The sequence below is a fragment of the Wyeomyia smithii genome, chromosome 2 (genome assembly GCF_029784165.1).
Source record: "Wyeomyia smithii strain HCP4-BCI-WySm-NY-G18 chromosome 2, ASM2978416v1, whole genome shotgun sequence".
Classification (NCBI taxonomy): Eukaryota; Metazoa; Arthropoda; class Insecta; order Diptera; family Culicidae; genus Wyeomyia; species Wyeomyia smithii.
Genome location: NC_073695.1, coordinates 81,697,458 through 81,725,408, shown reverse-complemented (window position 1 = coordinate 81,725,408; position 27,951 = coordinate 81,697,458). Strand labels below are relative to the sequence as shown.

The 27,951-nt window shown below is 37.8% G+C and overlaps 1 protein-coding gene across 26 annotated transcripts in view; it reads left to right on the top strand.

The window, feature by feature from the left end:
- The window catches only part of LOC129725401 (glutamate-gated chloride channel), a 289,723-nt gene that overhangs the window by 110,643 nt on the left and 151,129 nt on the right, over window positions 1-27,951 (top strand). For all 26 annotated transcript variants that reach the window (XR_008728084.1, XM_055681189.1, XM_055681201.1 and 23 more), the window contains one exon: window positions 17,215-17,236. The gene's annotated coding sequence lies outside the window, so the exon portion shown is untranslated. The remainder of the gene's footprint in view (window positions 1-17,214; window positions 17,237-27,951) is intronic.

Sequence of the window (27,951 nt, the reverse complement as noted above, 5' to 3'; positions counted from 1 at the left end):
TTTAAAGACTATGGAAACTAAGTGTGTAACTGACGATTTTGAGATATATGGGGTGTCGAACGTCGTGCATTTCGAGCTCGTCTTGTTCTTAACCGATCAACTTCCCTTCGGGACTCGTATATTTCCTGACTTTTTAATATTCTATCTTTTATTGACCTGCTACTACTCGTGTCTTAACTCGCAAAACTGGAACAAAAACAACGAATTTAATTTTAATTCAACGGCATGTTAAGTATTTGAACATTTCACTTACAACAAAAAACACTTCGACCACAGCAGAAACTTGTCAAAGTCAACTGGAAGATATGCAAGAATCAGTTTGATCATGTAGATTAGGGAACATTCCTTTTATAAAATACCCTTAGCGGCATCTTCGTTAGAAAGCATTCCCACTACATGTAGAAGAAAATTAATCGAAACCAACTGAAATCAGTATGAATACTCCTCAGAATTCTTGCAAAAACACATTATTGTTTTTAATCTATTATGTTTATTACGTACCGACAGTGTTTTCTTCTTTCTTGACAAACAGTCACAGCACAGCACATTAACAGAAACCGACGTTGAATTTAAGTGGCATCAACAGAAACCAATACGAAAATCGCATAGAACTATTCCATAAAATATTTAAAAAAATGAAGGCTATCGTTTAAGTACGCCCCGGTGATGATGAAAACTTGTTTCGAATTTTTCCGATCAAAGGCAACAAAAAATCGTTATTCACTAAAACTCACAGAAAACCTCTCAGAATCTCAGAAGGGCGGGAAATATCAAGGGTTGGTTTTTCGGGTAGCTTTTTTTTTTTCAAACATACATGATACCAATTGTTTTTCACGTGACCATGTGACATAAAGCTGTTTATGCGAGAATTTGCATGTTTTAGGTTCAATGCCACCAGTTATCAGGGTTTTGGGCATTATCGAATATCACCCAACTGCGGAGCGCGAAGGTACATACAGACGTTTGAAATTAAATGGTAAATTGGTAGGTACACGGAGCTTCGAAATTTTCGCTTCGATGACATTAATATTTCATCTGCTTTTTGAGGCAAATCTGCTGCCTAAGCACAGTGCAATTGACACTTCGAAACATTATAGTTTTCAGTTCAACAACTAATTGTAAATCCAGAGATTTGTAGGAATGCAATAGTGCCTATTTAACGAAACATGAACAGAAATCAATGTTTTTTGAGAAGCAAAAACTACACATTTCTTTTACCAGCTTACAGAATCATTGCAGCATGAGCAAATGTTTAGATCATTGACAGTCAGTATGCATTTTAGAGAAAATTGAACAGATTGATTAGATTCGAGCAATGGTAAATTAAATCATCGCACATGTAGTGTTATTCTTGTTCTTTCTTTTCATTTATCAGATAAATAAAACGATTATATGCAACTTTGCTCAAATAAGCCAGAAATTTAATTTACATTATCGAGTATATGCCCTTGAATAAAATCAAAGCCACGTTGAGAGTATTCACATGCATGTTGAGTTTGCTGCTACCACGCTATAGCGCTTTTGCATAGAAAAGGTGTACCGTGCTGGATCAAAACCCGTACAGTATCGAAATCCGTACACCTTGATGTTTTCCTTCAGTTTTAAGCATTATAAAAGTGAAAATTCATATGATAGTTACATGTACATATCCGTTGAGTTGTTGGCCTTCTGTTAAATTAAACTATGCGCCAGTAGGCCATGAAATAAAAATATTAAAAATGAAAAATCAATCGTGTATCGGTTTCAGTTGTCATTTCGTTGTATCGTTAGAGAATTTACTAAGAAAACGTTCTTCAGATAAAAACGATTTTCAAGTGGGATATAAGTGTTTTACTCTGTGAATCTTTTTAAAATTGATGGAAAAGGTAAGTCTTTGTCATTTTCGAACTGTATATTGCCTAATAAATAGTGAAAGTTGTATTTATTCAAAAAAAACTGTGCCGTACGGATTTTGATTCTTTTTATTTGCTTGAATCGAAATCCGTACAGCGTGTGTATCATGCATATATTGTTGAACTTTCTTCTTGTTTTCAGCATTTAATGGAAGAAAACAAGTATAAATATACGGCAATCAATTTCGAGAGAGCTGTGACTGAGGTGCGCAAGGGAAAGTCGTACCGGGAAGCTTCGAGAGGTTCCGGCGTTCCGGTTACTACGAAACGCTACGAAAATTGCACTATTTCAGCTGATATCAAAAATTTTAAAACCGTGTGAAACTTTAGGAGACAGTTGATCCTCAAATATACTTATTCGGTAATTTAAAGATAAATTATAAATAAAAGATGTTCATTTTTGTACTTCTTCATCCATACGGAGTTTAATTTATTGTTGTATGGACTTTGATCCAGTCTATATCGCGTGTGTGCGGATTTCGATTCAAAAGTGTACGGGTTTTGATTCAGACAAAAAACTGTGTACGGATTACGATTCAAAACATGTTCTATTTAAACATGATTTTTTCGAGTTTCGGAGTGATTTTAATCATTTTGCTGGAAAACAGTGATAAAATATAAGTAGATCTATAACTAAACATGTCAGTTCAAAGCAATATGTGATTTCTTGATTTTATATTGACCGTCGAAGATTCAGTTATAAGCAGTGATTTCATGTGCTTTTAAGAGTGATTTCATGTGCTTAGGTGTACGGATTTCGATCCAGCACGGTAGTAGGCAGCGAAAACGAATATCACCTAATACGTGAATCAATAACAGGTGCTTGTTTACTCAACTACGACGCCTCAATAACGACGCTACAACAACTTGTCTACCGGTCATAGCCTACGATCGTAGTAATCTAATGACGTTGTTCTTGGAGTAAAAGGCGGGAAAAACCGAATATATATTTCAATTTTGACGTAGGACTACGTCTTTGTTTTCTATACTAGATTACACTTTGTGAAAATGAAAATGAAACTGGCAAATGTTGCGTCAGATTTCAAACGGTTATAGCAAGCGAACGACTTAATGCATCTTAGTCATTTATATGTCGGTGAATAGATAAAATGTGTAACAATTTTTTGATATTATGTTCAACATTGTTGCTTTACTGCTTAATGGTGGAAAAAGGTGAAAAGGTCCAAGGTCAAGCTTTCCCATATATATCCCTCGTTATTGGCTTGCTTCCCAAGCACAGATAACAATAACATGGACGAAATAAATTCCACTGCCTACATATTTTGACTCAACAAAGTGTTTTGGTTTGTTTGTCTTTGTCTAAGCTGCGTGGCCACGCCTTAATGGTAAAAATCTACGCTGAACTCGATACAAAAGACTGCGTGTGGAAAATTCAGCTTCAGTTTAGTTTGTTCCACAATAGCGAGTGCGGTGCAGCTGTTAAAGCTTTGCGACATTGAGAAACGAGAGCTGCATACGAGTCAACTTCCAGGCACCGCGGAGCATGTTCCTTTATTCTGCACACGGCAGCAACAGTTACCATCGTACGCTGCAGGATATTTTGCTGGCACAGCTGCTGGAGGGCTCAGCGGAGAGCAAATTTTATACGCGGCCAACAGAATAATCGATGCTACCGGTGGTGCTGTGATCATCAGCATTCTGTAGCATACATTTCGAGCTGAAGATTACGAAATCGGTTCTTTTCAGAACTATAAGATGATGAAGATAATAGTTATAAGAATTTTCACAACTACTACTAGTGTGAAATGTTCATCTATTTCAAAATGATCATTTTTACAATAACGACCAGGACGCACCAAAGATAAACGGTAGTGTTACCTATGAATAGTTTATCACAACAAGATATAACCATCATTTCAAGAATTTATACTGCTAAATTGAGTGATTTTCCGGTTTAATTGTTTGTTTGTGTTCACTCGAACGCCGTTATCAGTTAAATATTAGCATCGAAAATTAGTTAATCTAAGAACCAGAGTGATTTTTGCATCGGGAAAGCAAAAAGCAAAACCTTTCTTTTGATGCTTATGAAAATCACTCAGTAGTATTGAAGATGTTTTGGTTTGCTTCTCTTTCATTCTATAAGCTATGTGGCCACGCCTTAATGGTAAAAATCTACGCTGAACTCGATACAAAAGACTGCGTGTGGAAAATTCAGCTTCAGTTTAGTTTGTTCCACAATAGCGAGTGCGGTGCAGCTGTTAAAGCTTCGCGACATTGAGAAACGAGAGCTGCATACGAGTCAACTTCCAGGCACCGCGGAGCATGTTCCTTTATTCTGCACACGGCAGCAACAGTTACCATCGTACGCTGCAGGATATTTTGCTGGCACAGCTGCTGGAGGGCACAGCGGAGAGCAAATTTTATACGCGGCCAACAAAATAATCGATGCTACCGGTGGTGCTGTGATCATCAGCATTCTGTAGCATACATTTCGAGCAGAAGATTACGAAATCGGTTCTTTTTAGAACTATAAATGCTTATGATAGAGTTACGAGAATTTTCACAACTACTCCTAGTGTGAAATGTCCATCTATTTCTCAATAATCATTTTTACAATAACGACCAGGGCGCACCAAAGATAAACGGTAGTGTTGCCTATGAATAGTTTATCACAACAAGACATAACCCTCATTTCAAGAATTTTCACTGCTAAATTGAGTGATTTTCTGGTTTAATTGTTTGTTTGTGTTCACTCGAACACCGGTATCAGTCAAATATCAGCAACGAAAATTAGTTAATCTAAGAACCAGAGTGATTTTCGCATCGGGAAAGCAAAAACTTTCTTTTGATGCTTATGAAAATCACTCAGTAGTATTGAAGATGTATTGGTTTGTTTCTCTTTCTTTCTATAAGCTACGTAGCCACGCCTTAATGGTAAAATCTACGCTGAAATCGATACAAAAGACTGCGTGTGAAAAATTCAGCTTCAGTTTAGTTTGTTCCACAATAGCAAGTGCGGTGCAGCTGTTAAAGCTTTGCGACATTGAGAAACGAGAGCTGCATACGAGTCAACTTCCAGGCACCGCGGAGCATGTTACCTGTATTCTGCACACGGCAGCAACAATAACCATTGTACGCTGCAGGATATTTTGCTGGCACAGTTGCTGGAGGGCACAGCGGAGAGCAAATTTTATACGCGGCCAACAAAATAATCGATGCTACCGGTGGTGGTGTGATCATCAGCATTCTGTAGCTACATTTCGAGCTGAAGATAATGAAATCGGTTCTTTTCAGAACTATTAGATGATGAAGATAAGAGTTATGAGAATTTTCACAACTACTACTAGTGTGAAATGTTCATCTATTTCTAAATTATCATTTTTACAATAACGACCAGGACGCACCAAAGATAAACGGTAGTGTTACCTATGAATAGTTTGTCACAAGATATAACCCTCATTTCAAGAATTTTCACTGCTAAATTGAGTGATTTTCCGGTTTAATTGTTTGTTTGTGTTCACTCGAACACCGTTATCAGTCAAATATCAGCAACGAAAATTAGTTAATCTAAGAACCAGAGTGATTTTCGCATCGGGAAAGCAAAAACTTTCTTTTGATGCTTATGAAAATCACTCAGTAGTATTGAAGATGTGTTGATTTGTTTCTCTTTCTTTCTATAACCTACGTGGCCACGCCTTAATGGTAAAAATCTACGCTGAACTCGATACAAAAGACTGCGTGTAGAAAATTCAGCTTCAGTTTAGTTTGTTACATAAATGCGAGAGCAGTGCAGCTGTTAAAGGTACGCAACATTGAGAAACGAGAGCTGCATACGAGTCAACTTCCAGGCACTGCGGAACTATGTTACACCTTTATTTTGCATACGGCAGCAACACTTACCATCGTTCGATGAAGGATATTTTGCTAGCACAGCTACTGGAGGGCACAGCGGAGAGCAAATTTTATGCGCGGCCAACAAAATATTCATGGTGCGATTATCAGCGTTCTGTAGCACGAATTTCTAACTGAATATTATTGAATCGGTTCTTTTCAGAACTATAGATGCTTGAAGATAAGAGTTATGAGAATTTTCGCAACTACTACTAGTGTAAAATTTTCATGTATTCATGCATCGTTAGTTTTAAAATAACGACTATCAAAAATAAACGGTAGTGTTACCTATGAACAGTTTAGCGCAGCATATAATAATATTTAGTTTAGCATATATTATACATTTAGTCCTACGTCACCATTTCATACAACCCCTAGGGCTGTATACCTTGTAGTTTTTTTCTAACTTTATCAGTTGATTATTGTTATTTTTATGGCCTATTAACTCGTCGAAGATGAAGACAAAACAAACACAAAAAGAATCATTCAAATCCGTTGATTCTAATTCGAGTGAAACGCCGTTATACAGACACCAACTTATTTTTATTTAATAGAAGAAGATTCTCGGATTTGTGGTTCGAACGTAATGGAGTTGTACTTTTAGTATTAATTTTTTTCAATGGTAAAACTAGTTCCGAATATTCATGTCGTGCTTCACAAAATATTTTCTAACAACTTGTTGAACTGCTTAAGGTTAAGGAAGTAGTCAACTTTGCAATTTTAAAATTAGTGTTGATTCTCAAAATCTAATAATGCGCTACTAGAACCAATACAAATATTCTGTTTAATATCTCTTATTTGTTGAACATAATTAATTCGTTATTTGTCTACAAGTGGACAGTAAGTAGAAAATAATCAAAATATTACTATTCAGGAGAATGAAAATTAATGAATGACGCGAATAACCAAAGATTCTGCCAATTATTTAGCTATTTACCTTCATGAATCATTGTTAACAAAAAGAACGGCGTTAAACTTGCTTTTCTTGGGGAAATACGAACTCAGTTATATACATTTATTTAAAGGTTTCACTGAACATGCCTTCCTCAAAGAACGATTTATTTTGGCCTAAAATTGGTTTCAGATATTATAATAACAAGACGTGCGTAGCTCAAGAATTTAGCATTAGAAATAAGAACGTGGTTTGAGATACGTATGTCACAGGTCAGTGCCAGTGTTATCGCTATTATTAAATCACCTAAAACGGTACGAGAGCTCAAAGCTCGCTCGGGTTCAAGAAAAAGTAACATCAAGTATGAAATATATCCTTGAAAATATAACATTCGACCCGAGACAAAGGACCTGTTTCCATTAAGCCTCTTATGTATCATGCGGTGGTTTTCCGCACACTAATCGCCTGTTTGCGTGCGATAAAATGTATTTTTGCCAGCCGAACCTTACTAGAAGGGAAGACCCGGTAGTTTGCTCCCGATCGTGATGGTCAAGCTAAACATTTTCACATCACTTATTCTCGAGAGATCTATTTGCTTCACGATGGAGGTAATTAAATTGCTTCAGTTGAATATTTTTCTTATTAGAAGTTTTACAAAAACTGCGTTCGTAGGAAGAGAACATGACTGGCTTAACAAAAATAGTTCCATGTTCGCTAGACCATTGCGATCGGGTTTCTTTCACTTGTTCCACTCTGTCACGCTATTTTCAGTCGTATTCTACTGCCATCAGTAGAGGTGGTAGCCGGCAGTTTTATGCTGCCTTGACAAATTGAAACAACCACCGACTGGACCGTGGCATGGTACCTACATATAGCAATACAAGAAACGCATCGTCCGTCGTCCGAGGTTTTCGCACAGCCCAGGGAAGTCCATCAGCAAGGCGTGACACTCTGCAGCAGCGCGGGATGTGAATAATGAGCGATGCAGAGCGTGTAGCCAACAGCAGCGTGTGTTTGCTCGTCGCGGTAGCTAACGCCCCTTTGCGCATGGTTTGGGGGAATTTCATGGTCGCAATGTACGATTGCCAGAAACAAAACACGCGAATGAACGCACTGTGTCGGAATAATGCAGTGTGTAGAATGATTCGTGCATACCATCAGTAGTTTTTTCCAGCCAGCACTCAACTGTTCATTCGAAGCAAGTTAGTTTTTGAATGACAGTGTCCAGAGGATTTATTATAATACATTTTCTCTTCATATATCAGCTGATGGCAACTGAGAAAAGAAGGTCAACAAAACACACCACAAAAAGCAAACTCAACCAGAAAAATGTTACGGCTGAAATCTGCCATAAATAAATGATGGAGTAGCTGTCGGTTTAGAGTGGCTCGCAAAAAATCACGCATGGAAACGGTTCCGTTCTGGAGGTCTATCGCACAAATAAGAAATAAAACGACGAATGCGGTAGAATTTTGCGGACAGTAAATCATTTTTGCCACTCCGTAGTTCGTGACAAGTGTATCCTTAGGCCTACGCGAAATACAGTTTTGCACCAGTGAGATGGGTTTTTCTTTTATGCTTCGCCGTGCAGCGAATAAAATGCGATTCCAAAATAGATTGAGAATCAATACTTCAATCTGTAGCACATGTGTCGTCACATATTGTCAGTAACAAAATCGAGGTTAGTTTGAAAAGCATTTAGCAACGGTGGCACGAGAACCTATTTTGCTAATACTACTTTGTCACAACAGCGCAAGGATGCCTGAATATTCAGAAATGTTGACAAGGTTAGAATGTTGGTTAAATCACTAAGAATAATATTCTAGTAACCTTAAAACAGTATCTCGATTTTAATTCCGCAACAAAAATGGCAGCAATCATCAACAAGTATATTTTATTTATTGGATATGTTCCATATACCATTCTGTATATACTATCATGAAATTCGGAGTGACATTGAGTAAATCTGAATAAAAAATTCAACGAAGAGAAACCTCTACTAATAAAGGCTAATAAGGGAGTGAAAAAGAGTCTTCGCAAACTTTTTCAACACCTTATACAGATAAGTCGAAAAAGTCTGGCAACTTTTTGAAGGTTGGAAAAACTCCAACACTCGACCGGGATTGAGTTGATGTAAATTTCGTCTGTACACGAAATTGTGCAACATAAACAGTTCGAAACCGCAGTTTAGGAGCAGCCCGTTTAAAAACGGCTACCTAATCCTCGTGTGTATACGAAGAGAAGACAGTAATGTAATTGGAAAATAAAGCCATAACGTGGGAATTCTTTAACTCTGTTGCATGATCAGAGTTTTATACTTTACGTAAACCACACACATTAATCACGACTGTCAGAATGCAATGAAAAATTTTCATTCTAAATTATCCGGACACAACCAAAAATTACATACTAATCATCGAAAATTTTGTAAACGGCTTCGTTAAAAACTACTTGAATTCAAACTATGATTTACTGTGAAGTAGCTTTGGATATTTAAATAACAAGTTAATTTTCAATTCACATAGTTTTCAAAATATAACAAACAATTCATAGAGCAATGCGAATCGTAACAATCAAAATAGAGCATGGTAAACTTAGTACTTGGAGTGTTAGGACTCTGCTCAAACCGGAATGCGTCTTGCAGATAGCAGTCATACAAGAGGTGCGTAGGCCGAAAACCGGAGAACGTGAATTCGGGACTGTAAACTCGACCGCCGGCACTTCTTTCAAGTACTAGATTAACTACAGTGGCGGTGACAGAGCAGAGCGGGGTGTCATTAGATCTATGCTTATTACTCAGTCTTATCCACGTATACGCGCCGACGAAACGATAAAACCGACGACGTAAAGGAGGAATTCCTTGAGTTTCTCGAGAAAACATACACGCAGAAGTTAGATGGTACGAAACCACATCAATATTTTGTTAAGTTAGCACATCTCTCGTATAAGTTTAAAACCAGTACCAGTTGATGTGTGTTGAGGAGAAGCGATCAACGGAATCGGACCACACCAGTTCCTGCCATGTGTAATGTTAAAAACGTTAAAAAAGTCCTCAAAAGCAACTCTTTAGAGCGGTGAGTAATGTAGGAGAGTCGCCGAGTAGTAAAGGAGTTTTACACGGTGACAAAAAAGTCCGGTCACACTTTTTTGGGGTCGCCTGTAGCCTACACGTTGCATCTCTCTGGTGCCATCCATATGTCAAATGAAAGGGTTAACTTTGCTGCCCAAAGTGGCAGAGTTTCGTTTCTGTGTAGTTTGTTTACATTGAGTTGTGAGCCATGGCAGAGTTAAGAGCAGCTGTTATCACTGAATATGTGGAAGGGTACAAACCCGGTGTTTACCTAAAACCGCTCGGAATCAACCGGAAATTTGTGTACCGGACCATAAATCGGTACCTAGAGACCGGAGGCACCGAGGACAAGGCCCGATCTGGACGACCAAGGTCTGTGAGAAATCCAAGGCTGAAAAAGATTATACGAGACCGGATTCGCCGGAGTCCCGCCCAATCTGCACGGAAGCTGGCCAGGAACCTTAAAATAAACCGAGAATCAATCCGCCTGCTTCTGCGCAAGGATTTAAAACTTACACCGTACAAATAACAGGTGGTTCATGGGGTTACCAAAGCTACAAAGGACAAGAGGTACCAACGGTCGTGGAAGTTGCTCGGTTGGTGCGCAGATGACGAGATTATTTTTTCGGACGAGAAGCTGTTCGTTTTGGAGCAAACAGTCAATCGCCAAAATGATCGAGTTTGGAGTGTGAGCCTTCAGCAAGCTCCTGCGGACAAGCTGAACGTTTCCCGGTTCCAAAATAAGACGTCAGTGATGGTTTGGGGAGCCATTTGCAAGAGAGGTAAACTGCCTCTTATTTTTATCGATAAAGGGGTCAGGGGTAATTCATCTGGTGTACCACAGGGTAGTAACCTAGGCCCATTATTGTTCTCAATATTTTTCAACGATGCGGCAATTGTTCTCAATCGCGGCGGCAAATTGTTTTTTGCCGATGATTTAAAAATATTTCTGGTTATCCGTCGACTCGAGGACTGCAGAGAATTGCAGAACCTGTTGAATATGTTTTACGATTGGTGTGTGAAAAATCGATTGATGCCAAGTATTGATAAATGCCTCGTTATTAGTTACCACCGCACTCAGAACGTAGTCCTATATGACTATGATATAGCTGGAACTAAGTTAACCAGAGTCAATCAAGTTAAGGATTTGGGAGTGATACTGGATGAGAAGCTATCGTTTAAGCCTCATCTATCTTCGACAATTGATAATACAAGCCGACAGCTGGGATTCATATTTAAAATTGCTCGTGAGTTCGATGATCCGTTATGCTTTAAAGCATTATATTGTTCGCTAGTCCGGTCGAAGTTGGAATTTGCCATTGTCGTCTGGAATCCTTATCAGACTAGTTGGATTGATAGACTGGAAAGCATTCAGCGAAAGTTCGTCCGCTATGCGCTACGACATCTCCCATGGAACGATCCGCAAAACCTGCTGCCTTATGAAGATCGCTGTCGCCTACTAGGAATTAAAACGCTAGCCCAACGTAGACGCGCAACACAAACTGTATTTATTGCGAAGTTGATTACTGCTAAAGCCGATGCGCCCGAATTATTATCCCAAATTCAATTCTATGCACCTTCAAGAGTCCTACGATCGAGAACTATGCTGCAAATTGAACATCAGTCGACGCAATATGCTGCTCATGCTTCAGTTTCATCTATGGCACGCCAGTTTAATCATTACAGTGATCTATTTGATTTTAATATACCTTCCTCTGTGTTTCGCTGTAGAATATTAGTATGTGATATGTGATTGTCAAACAATTATAAAATGATACTGATTGTTATTATTGTACTTGCCAAAAGATGATGGGGTTTTTACGCACATTTGAGGAAGGTTAACTTGTGACCACCTCCAATGAGCTTTCCCCCATCCACATTACATTTCATGTGTTTGGGGTAATTTGGACCCCCTAAGGAAAACTCCTGTTATTTCGTAACCTGTTTTTTCTATCCCATAAACGTAATGTATTATAGTAATATTGATCTGTTTTCTATGTTTCTGCACGAGAAAACCTTGATATTGAGGTCAAAAGAAAAAAAAAATAACGAAACTAAAAATTATGATTTTCGGACATAAAAAAATCGTTTGGGGTGAAAATGGACAGCTATTGGGGTAATATGGACAGTGTTTGGTGTGATGTGGACAGGGTAAAAAATTTGAGTTTTATAGTATCAATAGTTGCTTAATACACAGCAGAAGGTGGTATCAGGCATACGGAATGATAACTGTAATTCTTAGGCATTGCACAGTGGTTCCACAGTAGGCCAAAAAAATTTCTTTTCTCCAATTATTCATACTAGAAACTGAGTATGCGATCTAGTGTCGCACACGCGCGTTTGTGTGTGTGTGCATGTGTGTGCGTGCGTGCGTGTGTGTGTGTGTGTGGGTGTGTGTGGGTGTGTGTGTGTGTGTGTATGTGAGTGTGTGTGCGTGCGTGTTTGTATGCGTGTGTGTTTGTGTGCGCGTGAGTGTGTGTGACTGTGTTCGTGTGTATGTGTGTGTCTGTCTATGTGTGTGTATGTGTGTGTCAGTGTATGTGTGATGTAAGTTTTATAAGAATCGGATGATATACCAATTTTTGGCAGCACTTTGAGTGTTGCTGTGTCAGGAAATTTCAATGATTTTTATGTTCGAAAATCACAATTTTGAGCTTAACTTCGATTACCTAATTCCCTCAATTTTGATCTGATTTTGGATCAACGAGTTTCGTTTTGAGGGGAAATTTATGTTATTTTTCAGAACTCTTGGGTACCGTACAGTCTCGTGAAACAGTTCGGAATGATCGGATAATCAACAGCCTATATGAAATTAACCGTATTTTTCGAATTTTTGGGTCCCGATTTGCATATCGGCGTTCCAAATCCGTTAATCCCAAATTCGCGAAACGGGAAAATATATAACGAATGTACGTTGAGGTACGATTTCTTATTTTTTCTTGAAAGCCCTATCAAATTCCTTAAATTTTCCATTAAATCTTTTATTCGGTCAAACGGCTCAAAAGTTACAAATTTTTTGAAAAATGTTTGCCGATTTTTGGCAACTTTAATTCAAAATGAATCACACTAAGGACCGAACAAAAAAATACGGGTATAAAGTTTTTCCATAAAGAACAAGTATACCAATGTTGAACATGATCTGAACAAAAAAATAAATCTGATGATAAAAAAGGTTTAACGGCATTTTAGGGAAACAACATTTTCGGACATCAGAAATGAATTCAGCACCCAAAAATTGGCATTATACGTCATTTTCAAGCATTTTAGAAAAAAATTAGGTTTTTCCAACTTTTATTCAGAAACCCGCCTCTCTGCGGGGCATTGAAAACACTTTTTGTACAGATAAATCATCCCAGATTGCCTGCAACACTTTTTACAGTTCATTGTTTGTACGACGCCGTCTATCCGTTCGTTTTTATATGCCCGCGGCATCAGTCCGACAAAAGAATTTACTTCAAACTCGCCTGACCATATCATCCCAAAAAAACTGTCCATTTTACCCCAAACAGGACGCCTTTCTAAAAACTCAATTCCTTCCACTATTTTCGATCAAACTTTTCGCAATCTTTTATTAAAATATGCTCTTTTACTAGACAAACACGGCTGCCAAGCTCATTAGACTGAAGACATCGAAGAAGTTCTCAAAAAACCTTAAATACACGAGCGTAAAACTTACAGCAAAATCAACTTTTGATGTTTCCTTTGTTTACATTGGCACCGCGGTGCACCTGTCACAGCAAACCATGAAATTTTTATATTAGTTAGGGTTTAGTAGTTCAAGGAAAAGATGAAGTAGTACATGGAACCCAAAAATGTAATACTTTCCAAGATAAAGCACCTGTCCATTTCACCCCAGGGGTCCAAATTACCCCAAACTACCCTAGATCGTTGTTGATCAGATGGAATTGATGAAATAAAGTAAAATAAAATAAAATAAAATAAAATCAACGCAGCGTACTACCTGGACACGGTTTTGAATAAAAATGTTCTGCCTCAAGCTGAACTATTGTTTGAAGACGATTACTACTGCTCCCAGCAAGATGGCGCCCCATCCCACACCGCAAAGGTTGTTCAGGCGTGGTGTGAGAAAAACTTGACCGATTTCATTTCGAAGAATGAATGGCCTCCGTCGTCTCCGGATCTGAATCCACTGGATTATTTCATGTTGGGATACATGATGTCGAAGCTGAACGACTATAAAATAACAAATTTGGAGCAATTCAAGCGAGTTATCACGAAAATCTGGGACGAGATGCCGTGGAGCACGTGCGCGCCGCTTGCGACGACTTTCCAAGACGTTTGAAGCTGGTTCGATCAGAGAAAGGTGGTGTTATTCCGAGCATTATCGTCTGTGAAGTATCTTTATGGGTTACTGAATAAAGCTATGAAAGCCAGATTCAGATTTTCTTCTCATTCTTTGAAATATTGAGATTTTCCTGTGTGACCGGACTTTTTTGTCACCCTGTAGATCCACCAACCTTGGACGGGGTGAAAAAAGTATGCAGAGAACTGAAGAACTACAAAGCCGCCGGGCAAATAAGCTTACCGGCTGAACTTTTCAACGTCGAGAGTGATCAGTTTTATAGTGCAACGACACAGTCTGCGGAGAAGACACCTACGGACTGCTTGGAAGGACTCATATGCCCTATCTAGCAACTATTGAGGTACAATCAGCGTTGCCAGGTAATTTTTTAAAAATCTGGAAAAGGCAAAAAAAATCTGGAAAAAATCTGGAAGTCGTTTCGTGGGGTGAAAGGTAAATTCTTCGGATAATAGTCTTGGGGTACGTAAAATTTGAGGTGACAAAATTGCAAAATTTCGCGCCAAATTTGAAGTGATGACCTTTTTGCGGAACAGTGAAAATAAAATCTGGATAAAATCTGGATAATTGGACATCAAATCTGGAATAATCCAGCTAAATCAGGATACCTGGCAACGCTGGGTACAACCCATCTCAATGCCGCATAAAAAATATATTCCGCACTCAGTTCCATACGCTAAGGTCGGCAGGAAACCTTTGTTGGTGAATATCATTTCGGTTTTCAAGTGGGAAGATCTATAACGGACCTTGAGACAGATCCGAAAAGTTTTGAGAACACAACTTGCAGACACATCATCTGTTAAAAGATTTCAAGGCGGCGTACGACTAAATGCAACGCAACGAGTTGTGCTTGAGCATGATTTCCCAAACAAATAAAGCTGAGTCGTGCGACCCTTGACGGTTTCACATCAAGCGTCAGGACAGCGGTGAAAATTTCGGTCGTGTTTGTGACGTTCGACGGTTGTAAACAATGGGGACGGACTCACAAATTTCTTTCCTGCTTAACATAGCCTTGAAAGATGCTGTACGAAGGGCACTACTTCAGCGGCTTTTTGTATTTGGTTTACTCAATGGAGAAATCGACTGCAGCTCTCTGTTAGGTTCTATTGGTATTACCGTTCCACGTAGGCAGCTGCGAAATTACACGCTGCTGTGGCAACATACTCATCGTACCAACTACGCTTATAACGCACCATGGAATATGTGCTGCCGAGTTTTCAGCGAAGTTTGTGACGTCTTTGATTTTAATATCAGTAAAAGTACTTATAGACAAAGAATTCAACACCTGGACTAAGTAAATATCTGTACAACTTTTTGTTGAAGATTGACCAATAAATTAAATTAAGTGTGCAGAGGCTTTGCCGACGACATTCATATCATTGGTGTTTATCATAGAGCTGTGGAGAAGGCCTTTGCGGTTCTCAGAAGGAAAGCTGCGAGAAGTGGACTTACCATAAACACTGCCAAAATAAAATACATGATGGTGCTGCGGTGGTAATGGATGATGATACTTCCGAAGTGGCCGATGATTTTGTTTATTTTGGTACACTCGTAACCAAAATTACAAAGTGAGCCGCGAGGTGAAAAAAGGGATGGCGGCAGCGAGAAGGGCTTATTACGGAATGTGTAACCTGCTCAGGTCCCGCAGCTTACAAATCCGCATGAAATTTTCGCGCTACAGAACGCTGATACTCCTGGTGGAGCTCTACGGAATCGTGGGCGGTGAAAATGACCGATTGGTGAGCGCTTGTGGTCTTCAAGCGTAGACTCCTGCGTAGAAGGGACGACTGAAGAGTAGTAGCTTAAAACCTTGTTTATAAGACACGGCCGCAAGGTTAACGTAGAATAACAACAGCCTGCAAGTAAACAAACAAGACAAAAACAGTAATAACACACGCTACCGGCACACTCACAGCTATTAGCAGTGGCCGGAAAGGCTAAAAGCAAACGCGTCGCGATAAATCCAAACAAAATTACTAGCATGTCCGAACATGTTCATCAATGCTTTGCAGTGCTAAGATCTACCGGTTGGTTGGTGTGGAACGCTGCGATCGAATGAGTCGCCTGCTCAGCCTTGCTGTGCTAAAATCAGCTGCTGCACTGTCGGTTCAACAAGGCTCTTCAAGACTTTTCAATAGTATAATTGTGAGCATCACAAAAACACAATTTTCCGCATTTTGGTGGACGCATAGCTAATTTTTCAATCGATTGCGGTAATAACTAGTGCTTATTAGGGGAGTCACTTCACGTTGAAATATATATCACTCTCAAGCTCACTTTACTTTTATAGACCTATTCCCGATTCCACCCCATATGTTGTCGTAAGACGTAATTTTACGCTCAAAGCAGCTTAGTTTGAAATATGAGCACCAAGAAACAAAAAGGAAAATCCAATTTGACTCTTTTCTTTAACAAATTGGTACTTATTTTCCTGTATGGACTTCCTCACTGCGACCAGAATCGTTGATCTATTGTGAGATATGCCCGGGTAAATTGGTACTTAAAAGCACCTGTGTTTTGACCTTAAAAAATTTTCTAGCAATATTGATTGTCCATAGGCAGCATTGTAACGGCGGTGTTGATCGTCCATCGGTAGCGTTGTGATATTTTCTCGTTAGCAGAGAATTGGATTTGGTTTTCCGTTGCACTAGAATATGTCAAAAGATGAGCTCTCTGGCCCGAAATCTTATCGAAAATCCCTTTTTTAAGATAACACCAGATCATGACAATTTCTGCGTTTCTAAGACATTTGGCATCAAAAAAAAATTTCAGTATCGACAATTTAATGATGCGTGCATTTTTTTCATCGGTCAAAAAGTTGAAACTTGATTTCGTTACTGAATTCATTTCGTTACTGAAAAATAAATCCAATATTTACCATTAGATCACAAATCAATCAATTTTCCTGCTGTATCCCTTCTTCGTGAAATTATTTTACCGTTCAAAATGGTCGTGAAATGATACTTATTTTTATTATGTTATCTAAAATCTGGGAAAAAAGAACATTTCCGATCAGTTATTTCAAAAAAGGAGTGATTCGAATAAATTCAATGGCGTACAAAATATGTTGTAACGAAAAATTTTTCACCCTGATACTATTTTCGCTATTCCACCACTGCAATTTCACACTTTTTATTCATTTATTTAGGAAAGTTGCTCTAATGCACTTATTTTTTTTTACTTACAGACTTTCTGCAGTTTTAAAAAAGGTAAGTAGGAATAGTCTAAAGACGATAAGTATTATAGCAAAATCTACTATTCAATTTTTATACAGAGCTGTTTCGATTTCATCCCGGTCGAAAAAACATCCTCCGTGAATTCAAAAAAATTGTGGACTTTGTGAAGTGATAAAAATCAGTTTTTTTTGTTAGATTTCAATGCTAGTCAACAAAAATGGTAACCTCGATTATTTCCTCGAATCCACAGTCTCGCTAGATTCATCGGAAAGTGTTTTTTTGACCGTGATAAAATCGAAACGGCACTGTAATGGGATTCCGAAACGCTGGATCCTATTGATACTGGTCGTTCTGAATAAAAATATGTCGATCCAATATAGGTAAATTCAGAAACAGAATAATGCCCAAATGGCAGAAATCATTCCTAAAATAGCGACTTCCGGTTTTAGGAAAATAGCCTAAAGTGGTATTTGGACAACAGTTCCAATATTTCCAAAAGTGGAACTTCATACGACATTTTGAAATCGAAATTGCGACTTCCAGTTTCTATGAAACAGCCCATATTGTATTTCCTTTTTGTGCGTTCTCATAATATTGATTTTGTATTTATGTTAAAGCGATGATGGACGTATAAGATGTGAAATATTTCTGAAGTGAGTTGTGCTGATGCGACAATAAAATTTAAATAATAATGCTTAATTTTGAAACCTTTAACCCTGAGCATCGCCAGAAACGTTCAATTAATATGAAATAATTTGATAACGTTAACGTTGACGATAAACATAGACATACGAGATTGTGATCAATTTTGATCAATCTTTATTTCGAACAATCCAATCACCGACGAGAGATTCAAAATCATTTCTGAAACTTTAAATTGATTTTATAATATTCCTTGTTGACAAAATAATAAAAGGAGGTTTGACATGCACTAATAATATTGATAAAATCACACGACATTGTTCCCCCTTCCGATAAGTTGCTTGCTTTTCTCAGATGTGACACCATCAGGAAAACTTGCTCCATTTCATACTCTCGTAACCGAAGGTTTGAACCTGAAACCACATATAATTCGTTAATTAACAGCCTCAAAATCAGTATTTGAAACGCTCATATAGGAACTTTTCCGTAGCTAAGTCGCTTCACATCGTTACTGTTCATACGATCATATCAGGGGAAAATACGCAAAGAAAGATACCATTCAACTGAACACCTTCGACAGAAGCCTGAAAATAGCGAACAGCTGGTTCATGAAAAGTTGTAGCAGTTGCCGAAGCCTGCTGAAAGGAAAACAATTTAATCGCATGTCATCCACAAGCGAGAAAGCGGGTCTTCGGTACAGTGCTTGAGAGTGTTTATACTGAATCAGATACTGTCCAAATGCTCTTCTACTCGATATCAGTATGGGAGAAGCTTTTTATGGAAAGGAAAATGTTACAGCAAAGCTCGATAACTATTGTACCAGTTTTACCGCATAAAGTGAAGTGATAGTATATTGATACAATTAAGAAAGCTACAATTAAGATACAATTAGGAAAGAAAGGAATCTTTTGAAATTTTGCACTTCAATCTGATAATATTTGATAATTTTGTAGTCTGTGAAGGTTTTAAAAACTCTTAGATTAGCTTGTTCGAATAATATAAAAAATACGTCAATTAGCGAAAATACTCCCTGTTAAAGTGTGTCCCCCGAATTCATTTAAATATTTCAAGATGACCGCTTCACAAGGGAACGAAAGCTATTCCACAAGACACTATTTCGCACCAATTCGGTCATTGCAATGTCAGGTTTTCGCTGTAACATGAGATAATTAAAACTCGGTTTGCCTTTCCGTTGCGTTATCGCCGAATCCAAATATTTCCGCAAAGCGAAGAAGGTCCTAGATCAACATGGTGTCGACGGTAAAAAATGCACTTTGCTCAATTTTCGCATTTCCGAAGTTGTTCACCGTCTCTTTTGTGCTGGAGTGGCGAAAAGCAAACAGAAGACGCTTTGCACCGCTGGAGTGGAAACAACCGCAAAGATTTTTCCAATGCCATCCGGAAAGCTTCACCGGAAACATAAAAAAACCGAACCATGGAAATTGAGTTACGTTCAGACAGATGATGTAATTATCGCCAGAATAGAAGCGTAATTTTTTTTTAACTTTTCTAAATGGGTTGAACAACCCGGGAGAGGAAATTATGAACCCGCGACATGACGATTAATTTTGAGTTTTTTTTTTTTCAATATTATAGCCTTCATATTAGTTGCCTTACTAAGTACTCGACAATTAATATTGTGTTATTTGTAATAACAAAAATTATCCTAATGATCTAGCCCAAGTAACACACGTTGTTATAGAACAGTTGGGATAACTCAGATTTCAGATTGACATTACCTTTTCCATGACATCTCTATCACCAGAAAAGCGCAAAAATTGAAGGCTACTATAACAAGTGCTGGTGCTATATGAAGTATTATATAACTTCATGAAAGCATTCCAACTTGTTAGACTGAAACTGCAAAATACATCTCGAGTACCAATACGGTAAGAAAACGTTCAAAACAAGTTATTTTCAAGTTGTAATTGCTAACTAATCAAAACATCGTTGACGCAAGCATAAAACTTCGAAATAAAAAGATTGCAGAACGGCGCTGATTTATATTAGGAACAATATGAAAATAGTGATTGTGGCGTTTTGAATAATCAAAGTTCCACGTGCGCGTCAAATTTCATGGTGGAACATTGTGTTTTACTTCTGAAAAAATCGTGTGCTATTCATTGGATACCGTTTTCTTTTTGTCAATAAGTGGAAAACAGATTATGCAATACAGAATGTTCGCTGATTTATTTCATCGCGGAGAGCTAATTTACCCCACCACCGCATGGTCTCAGTTCGTAAACAACTATCTGGCATCTCTTTCTTACATGCGTAGTAAATCGCAATATCGTTTTTCTCTTGGGTAGATCTGCACTGATCCAGTGCAATAAAGAAATTAGCGCATTCGTGGCTCAGAATTCGCCATAACAAAGCACATGCGCAAATGTGTTGCTATGACAACATTTACCCAGCGCATGCGCAAATGTATTGTTACGCGCAGTGCAACTAGATCGACAGTGGCACTTTCAATTAATTATAAATTGATGATAAAAAGCAATGTACAACCCTTCAAGATGGATTGTTTCTGTAGCTTGAATATTAAAGTTGTTTTCGCATAATTTCAACGTTATCTAGACTCACAATATAACAAAGCTAGAAAACATTGTTAGATATACGGTAACATAAAATAAAATGATATTGGTTGCACTGCAAGCGTTTTGTTTATCCTTTCATGGGACATTTTGACCCACCTCAAATAGTTTTATTGAAATCGTTCAAATATTTTTAACAACAATTTGATCAAGTGATTTAGCGTTGGCAGCTGAATACTAAGATCAACCATAAGGAAAGCACTTTGCAGGTACGTAGTATTGTTATTAGGCGTGTAATAGTGAACTGGTGCGGCTGCCCCGGCTGGGCATTTCATACACACTTTTTCTAATAGTGTAAACATTTGAAAGACAACTTGAAAACAAGTGCCATTCATGTAATATTTATTGTTCGCTTAACCCATGCTATTGAAAAACATCTCCAAAGCCAGGAAAAACCGAGCTTGTTTTCGAAATGTGGTTGAATCACTGATGAAAAACAACTTCTCGCAAATGATGTATTTTAAGTTGTTTTCTGTGCAGTTTTGATAACATCATAAACACAAGTTACAGATGAGCAGCGGCAGTTTATATTCAATAATCTATGTAATACAATTATGCTATAAAAGCACATCTCGAAAAAAAGAACATAACAACACAAATTTTCAGTTGCGCTTATAGTACTTTTATATGACTACTGTCATTCTGAATTCTTTTCTAACATGTTTTGTGTGTTACTTGGGAGTTTGCTAATTTCAATGAGAATCTCATCCAGAAGACAAAACTTATACCTGTATTGGAAATATAGCTAGAAAGGTTGAAAATTCATCCATTCAAACAGCATTGGCTTGGGGATACAAACTGAACTCACTGAAGCTATCATCACCGACGGAATAATTTACGTTCGTTGATAGTAGCCTGGAAGCTGAATCTGATTGTAATTATACAGTAGATATACAATTTCACACTGCTCGGGGCGAGATGCCACTTTAAACGTCAGCCCTGAAATAACCATAGCCACCGCAGCTCAACTATCAACTTTTCATGCTTAATTTGGCTTAGAGCGAAAATGTTGGTATGGTTATCAATTTTCATCCGAGCTTTACCGACGAGAGAACAAGGGCCTCAAAAAATTTTATTGTCTGATTATTCCGATCTACAACACAGCGTTGTTTTGAAACGTTCTTCTTATAACTTTTTACTCAAACAATACTGCAAACCTGAAAAAATAGGAACGCTGGACCACGTATCGGAATCCATGCCAACCTTCTGTCTGACCTTTCAAGTAGAATAGAAACAGTCAAATTTCCTGCATCCTACAGCTGTTGACGATTACCGGTTGCGCTTGTTGGCATGTTATTTATGTTCAATTATGCGGTACACTTGTCACTAGTGGTGCCCTATCTTCGCCGGATGCGCGGGAAGAGTGAAAAGCTTCCCTGGTTGAGTAACTGTAGTTGTGCGCCCGAAGTGCAATCAACCGTCTCCATCGTAGCATAAATTCTAGCCTGCTTCGCCGGTTCACCGTGGATGAACGAAATCCCGCACGCTGAGCTGCTTCCGAAGGTAGGTACAACTTTTGACAGGCAGCAGATAAATTATTACGTGAAACTGTATATACAAGGCAGCTGGAATCCCCAGAGCAAACAGCCGCATTTAACAGCACATAAATAAAGTGAATAGCCCACAACCAGAGGATTTGTTGGACATTACCGGAGAGTATGTTTTTGGGAATTGCTATGATCGCATCGATTTTCGCAATAGACATCGAAGTTTTATGAAAGAACAGCCCTAACGTGCCATTTCGACCGTAATCCTTGTGCTCTTCCAAGAACTGGGGTTCCGCGACGAACGAACAAAAAAGAAGACGCTTCCCTTTAAACACTGTTAAACAGAAGACCCTGGTTATGCTTTCCGTCCACGTCATTTAATACCCCCAGTCGGTAAATGGACACAAATACCAGAGCCGTAAAATGTCATTCAAATAATGATTCACTTTCATCACACATTTCAGCACATCCTCCAATTGCTCGCTGTAACAAAAGCCTTTCAGTCCAGACTCTGTGACGTATGCCTGGCTACAGATGTTGCAGTCGCATTTGTTTGCGAAGGAATTACTTTTCTTCAAATTGATTTTTGGTAGCCTCGTGAAGTAAAATAAAAAAAAATGACTTGAAGAAAATAACTCTTGTCTAACGGAATTTAAAGTATTACATGGCTGAGACGGAAAATTGATTTTGTGACGCTAACTATTGTACTATTGATTTGTAACTTCCGAAATTGTACTTCATAAGTTGGAACTGATAATTGAAAGTAGCGTCATTTGCTTTCCACATGAAGGTTCATGTTCATGTTCAAGTGGACAGACAGGGCTGCATTTTCCACCGTAAATGGAGCAAATTCAATGCAAATAATTTTTTTTTTGCTTATGTTTTTTAATTTATAATTATTATTTTTAGTTTATATTTTTAAGTATTGCATTTGCGGTGGCGATCGATTAACATATTATTTCTGTGATTTGGCACTTTGGCATGCTCGTTATTGGCACTTTGGCAAGATTTAATCATTTAGTTATTCATTCAATCATCTTGCCACTCCTCTATTCAATAAATATAACATAATATTATCAATACAGGTCACTTTTTTATTTATATAAATTTATCAAATGAAGTAAAAATCTGAAAACAATAATAGAATCTATAAGTTTCTAATGTTATTTTGAGGAGGGGCTTACCGGTTGGAAAATTACTCCAGGATGTACTGCAAGTGCCGTGGAATAGGATGAAATTCATCAGTTGGGTGAAGTTGATCACCTGAAAATTCGTGATAAAAAATACTAATCAAAATATACTGATCTTACATCACTAGGCAATGTTAACGTGTCCTAAAATGCAACTTTTGCAAGACTCACATACCTGACGAAGTTAACCCTTGCATGCCCGGTGCAATTTTACATATTTCCGAAAAAATTTTCCAAGTCAGTCAAAACTCATTCAAATTTATCAAATTTGATCAAACAAGTTTCCAAATAACGAAAAAAGTATTAAGTTTACTTAAAGTAATCCTATTTAAGGGTTAATTACGTTAAATTATGAGAAGTGAGTAAAGTTTGATAAAAGCTCGAAAAATATAATCTGAATGATTATTCTATACAATTAAAGTAATACTAATGTATTCGCAGGGTATCACAAAGATATTAATTTCAGAGTTACTTTTTGAGCTTTTGCAATAAACCGAATTAAAGTCGATCTAACGATGATCAAATTAGAGCAAATTTAAATATCGTCATTTTCGTTTCTCAACTAGGGACCATCCATTAATTATGTCACGTAAAATTTTCCCCCTCTCCCCCTGATCACAAATTGTCACAACTTCTTCCCGTGACATCGTGATACGTGACATCATTAATGGATGATCCCCTAGCTGAGATTGATGTTTTTCAGTTCAGAAATCATCATTTACCATAAACATATCCAAAAAAGAACATTTATAATTGAATTTGTGGATTTCAAGGGTGATCAGTTTCACTCCGATTTCTCTCATAGTATCAATTAGAATTCTCGAACTTATTTCATGAAATAGACGATAGAAATTTCACCAATAGTCATAGAGGTTTTCTAGAGCACGTACCAGTACTTGTTTCAAATATATCCTATAGAGGGAAAAATGTACATGAAGCTAGTTAATTGGAAAATATTATAAAAATTGATCAATTTCACCCCGTTTCATAGTACTCAGTCATTCTGTTAAGTGTCTTTGGAAGGTCGGTAGAGCTAACACCTTTTAGATTCCGGTACTAACTTAGTTGCACAAATGCAATATAATTACCTTAGATCTGAAAATACACAAACACACACACGCACTCTTTTTTAAATCGTTCAGAATAAATTTAGAACTTATATTTAATATTCGTCTGTATACCTACAAACAGTGTGCAGCGCAGTCCATCTTCTTTTACATATTCATTCCTTCCATCACTTACGCGGCGCCTCGCCTGGTTCTGACTTTAGTCCACTTCGTAGGTATTTTTTCATCATCATCATAGCGATTTCGTTCAATGGGATTTCGAAGTTACAATGGCTGGTCGTGATAAAGACGCAAAGTCAAGGGAAAGGCAAGGTCCAGCTCATTTCGGGCCAGGCTTGAATTTCCGGTGGGTCAAATCCATCGTCAGCTGCGTATTGAAAATTGGGCGAGTTGGTGCTGGAGTATATGGCTGCTGTGCTGCATAAATGTTGGAATTAGCCGGGAACGCAGCAGTTGGAAATCCGCAATTATTAAGAATTGAACAAGGTTTTATCACGCGTCACTACTGCCCAGGGGGGGATGCTGCCGAATATCCAATCTGTTCTGTTCCGCAAAAAAATGTTAAAGAAGGCATAATTCGATCAATTCCCAGCGTTGTATAAACTAAAACCAACCGTAGTTTTAAGGACGACCAAATTTTCAAATGAATCAGAAAAAAATAAGTTTTTACCTATAATTAAAATTTAAAATTTAATATAACATTTTTCGAGAAAAGTTATCAGAGGATGACTTCTCGGGAATCGTCTGAACTTTTAATCAAAAGTATAGGAAAATTAAATAAGATATTCTACACTGAAAAAAATCATTTTAAAAACAAATATGTAGTGATATAGTGAAGTCAAATCAAAACTATCCAGAAATATCCAGAAAACCTGAAACCGCGTCAAACATGAAAAGTTTTTGTAAGAAAAAAAAAGCTCTCGAGTTTTGTCCTACATACAAATTTTCGATCGGCTCAGTCATTTCCATTTCTATATGTATAGAGTACTTAGCGCTTAATAGCACTTGAGAGCACTTAATATTTTTGCAAATCAGTACTGCTCACAAGACTCCATCTACCGGTTTTGCCAAAGGATGATTCATCATGGCAAATTATCTTATTGCAAAAAAATAGCTATAAAAACTAAATTGCAATGTGTTATTGACTTGCATTCACTTGAGCGGATTTTATTTTTCCGATTCACCACCTCAATTAACTAGTATAACAACCTAGGAGCATCCTACGCTAGATTTATCTGACATTCGTAGCCCATTGTTAATTTTACGGATGCTCCGGACGTTGAAACCTAGACAATTCGTCCAGCAGCACCACCATAAGGATTACTCGGAAACTAATTTTCCTTTGAGTCCAATTCATCATCGGTGTCACTTCAGCTTGTGCCTGAAACACCATTTCCGCATGGCATGGTGGCGAATAATGACGTCTCGAAAAACGCCGGGAAATATGCGATGAATGGTTTCCTGTGCTATGCGCCTATGGCACCGGCAAGGCACTTGAGCTTGGGTGTTTTAAATATTGGTCTTTGATCATACTGTCAGCCTTTTTATTATCGGGCTAATGGGGGTTAAAACAATAAATTGAATTAATATTTGGGGAATGCCGCTTTAAATCCCCATAAATTGCGGTCTAGGTTAGGTCAACATAATGGCTACAAAGCTGGCAAGCACTTGTGCAAAATGCGAATAGAACGGGGAGTTTTTTTTCTATTAGCAAACTGGTCGAATAGAATGTGCGTAACCTGCATTGATAGCTCATATTAACTGTTTGTCAAAATTGCTTTCTTATACATATCTGTCAGTTAAAAGCATCAAAACTTTTTATATGAATATTGTTAAATTTATCAGTGCAGATTTACTGGAAAAACCATTCCATAAATAAACAATTCGTTAGGAAGCAACGCATCACGTTTCACAATAAAATCTAAAACCTGGATCAGAAAATGTGGTAGATCATTATCACCAAGCTATCTTTTGACTACCATAAGCAGGAATTTAACGCATCGGTAATATTAGAATTTCAGTGCCGACGATTTTCAATGACTCAATATTTTCGGCAGAATTTTCATTCCCCGCCCAGTACTGCGCAGAGGACGTTTCCATCTAAGGTAATAAACGATGTTTTTGATCAAAGGCTGAAGGAAACTGTGCTGTGATGTGCTACCGTGATTCCCAAACCATCCCAGATTTAACCTTCCTGACTCTATACAAACTTTGAACATCATTATCGCAGTGTCACCACGGGGTGTCGTTACCTTCGCTAGCTTTACTCAGCTTGTCGCAGCATTTTTGTATGTGTCGCTTTTATTCGGCAGCGTTGGTAGGACACAGAATTTCATATTTATGAACCTCTATGTTGGCTCCGCTAAGCATACATTATAATGATTAATGAAGTCGTAAACCAAGTCCCGTTCATTAGAGAAATGATGAAACGAAACAAGTGGTATTACCAAGGAAAAAGTTGTCCAATGAACATTGCCGAGCTTAGGTCAAAGCATTACAAATTGATTTTTAAATGAAGTCCACTGAGTTATGTTTAACAGAAGAAGGCTGTAATGAACCAATCTATCATATGAAAAATTACATGAATTTCTCTTCACGAAGTTGCTAACAAACGAAAAAACGGCTGATGGATGATGAATGATGACACACAAAAATGTCTATGAACTGATGAACTCCTAAAAAAAGTTTTCAGTAGAAATAATCCAATATTCATACAAGTTACAAACCTCAGACTAATTTTTTTTGTAATTGTTCGAACCATATTTATTAATTTTAATCTGTGGCTTTAATTTATGCCAAAAATCTGTTTAATATGCAGAATTCTTTTTAACGTTATCCGCCTTTCTGCTATATTCTAGAGCTAACAGATTCAGATAACGTACCCATCACCTCAGGTACCCGGCACGAATGTTGCGACACCCATTGGCCGCTGAGTAGCAACGTAAATAAGTTTCAATGCTAGAAGGATAATCTCAGTTTTCCAGATTTGTGGTAACACAAACGACAGCCAGACCGAGTTCGTGGGGTAAATGTAGCGAATTATTTATGAGACATAAGAAGCGCTTTAATGTGACATGAAACGATGGTATAGCTAGTCAAATACATTTGAATGTTAAACAGGGATTTCGTTGAGCGCTAGTCAACCGGAATAACGAGTAATGCAATTTGCTCGAAGGTGTAGAGCTTTGACTTTCGGTCGAGTTCACGCTAATAATCATAACCGGGAATAGCATAATGAAAATGATAGTGTTAGACATTAAATATCTCATTTAGCAGAATAATCTAATTTCTATTTATTGGGCATAAGTCAAGACAATACAAATTATACATGTCGTTAGGCGATGATTTCGTGTCCAACGATTTAATTATTAGATAACGTCGTTAACATTAATTGGAGGTGTTTTTTCGTTCAAGCGATAGCATCGTATAATAATTGCTATTCGTACGCATTAGAGATGGTCCAATCTCGAGATTGTTTACCCCAGCACATGAGCCGTTTAAGAATCGTAAACGTAATCGGGATAAAATGTAGCACAAGATAAACAAACGAAAAATAACGAGTGGAGTAAAACCCGACCACCTGCGCTATTCACCAGCAATCAACCTTCAAAGGACATTTACCCCAATAAGAATAAAAGAAAGGTGAGGAGGAAACTTACAAACACTTGCACGCCCCTCTGCCCGCCCCCCCTCAGTCTATCATTAATGCCAAATAGTGACGTAGCTATTTGGATCTACCATTGAGTTCGTGTAGTTGCTTACATTTGA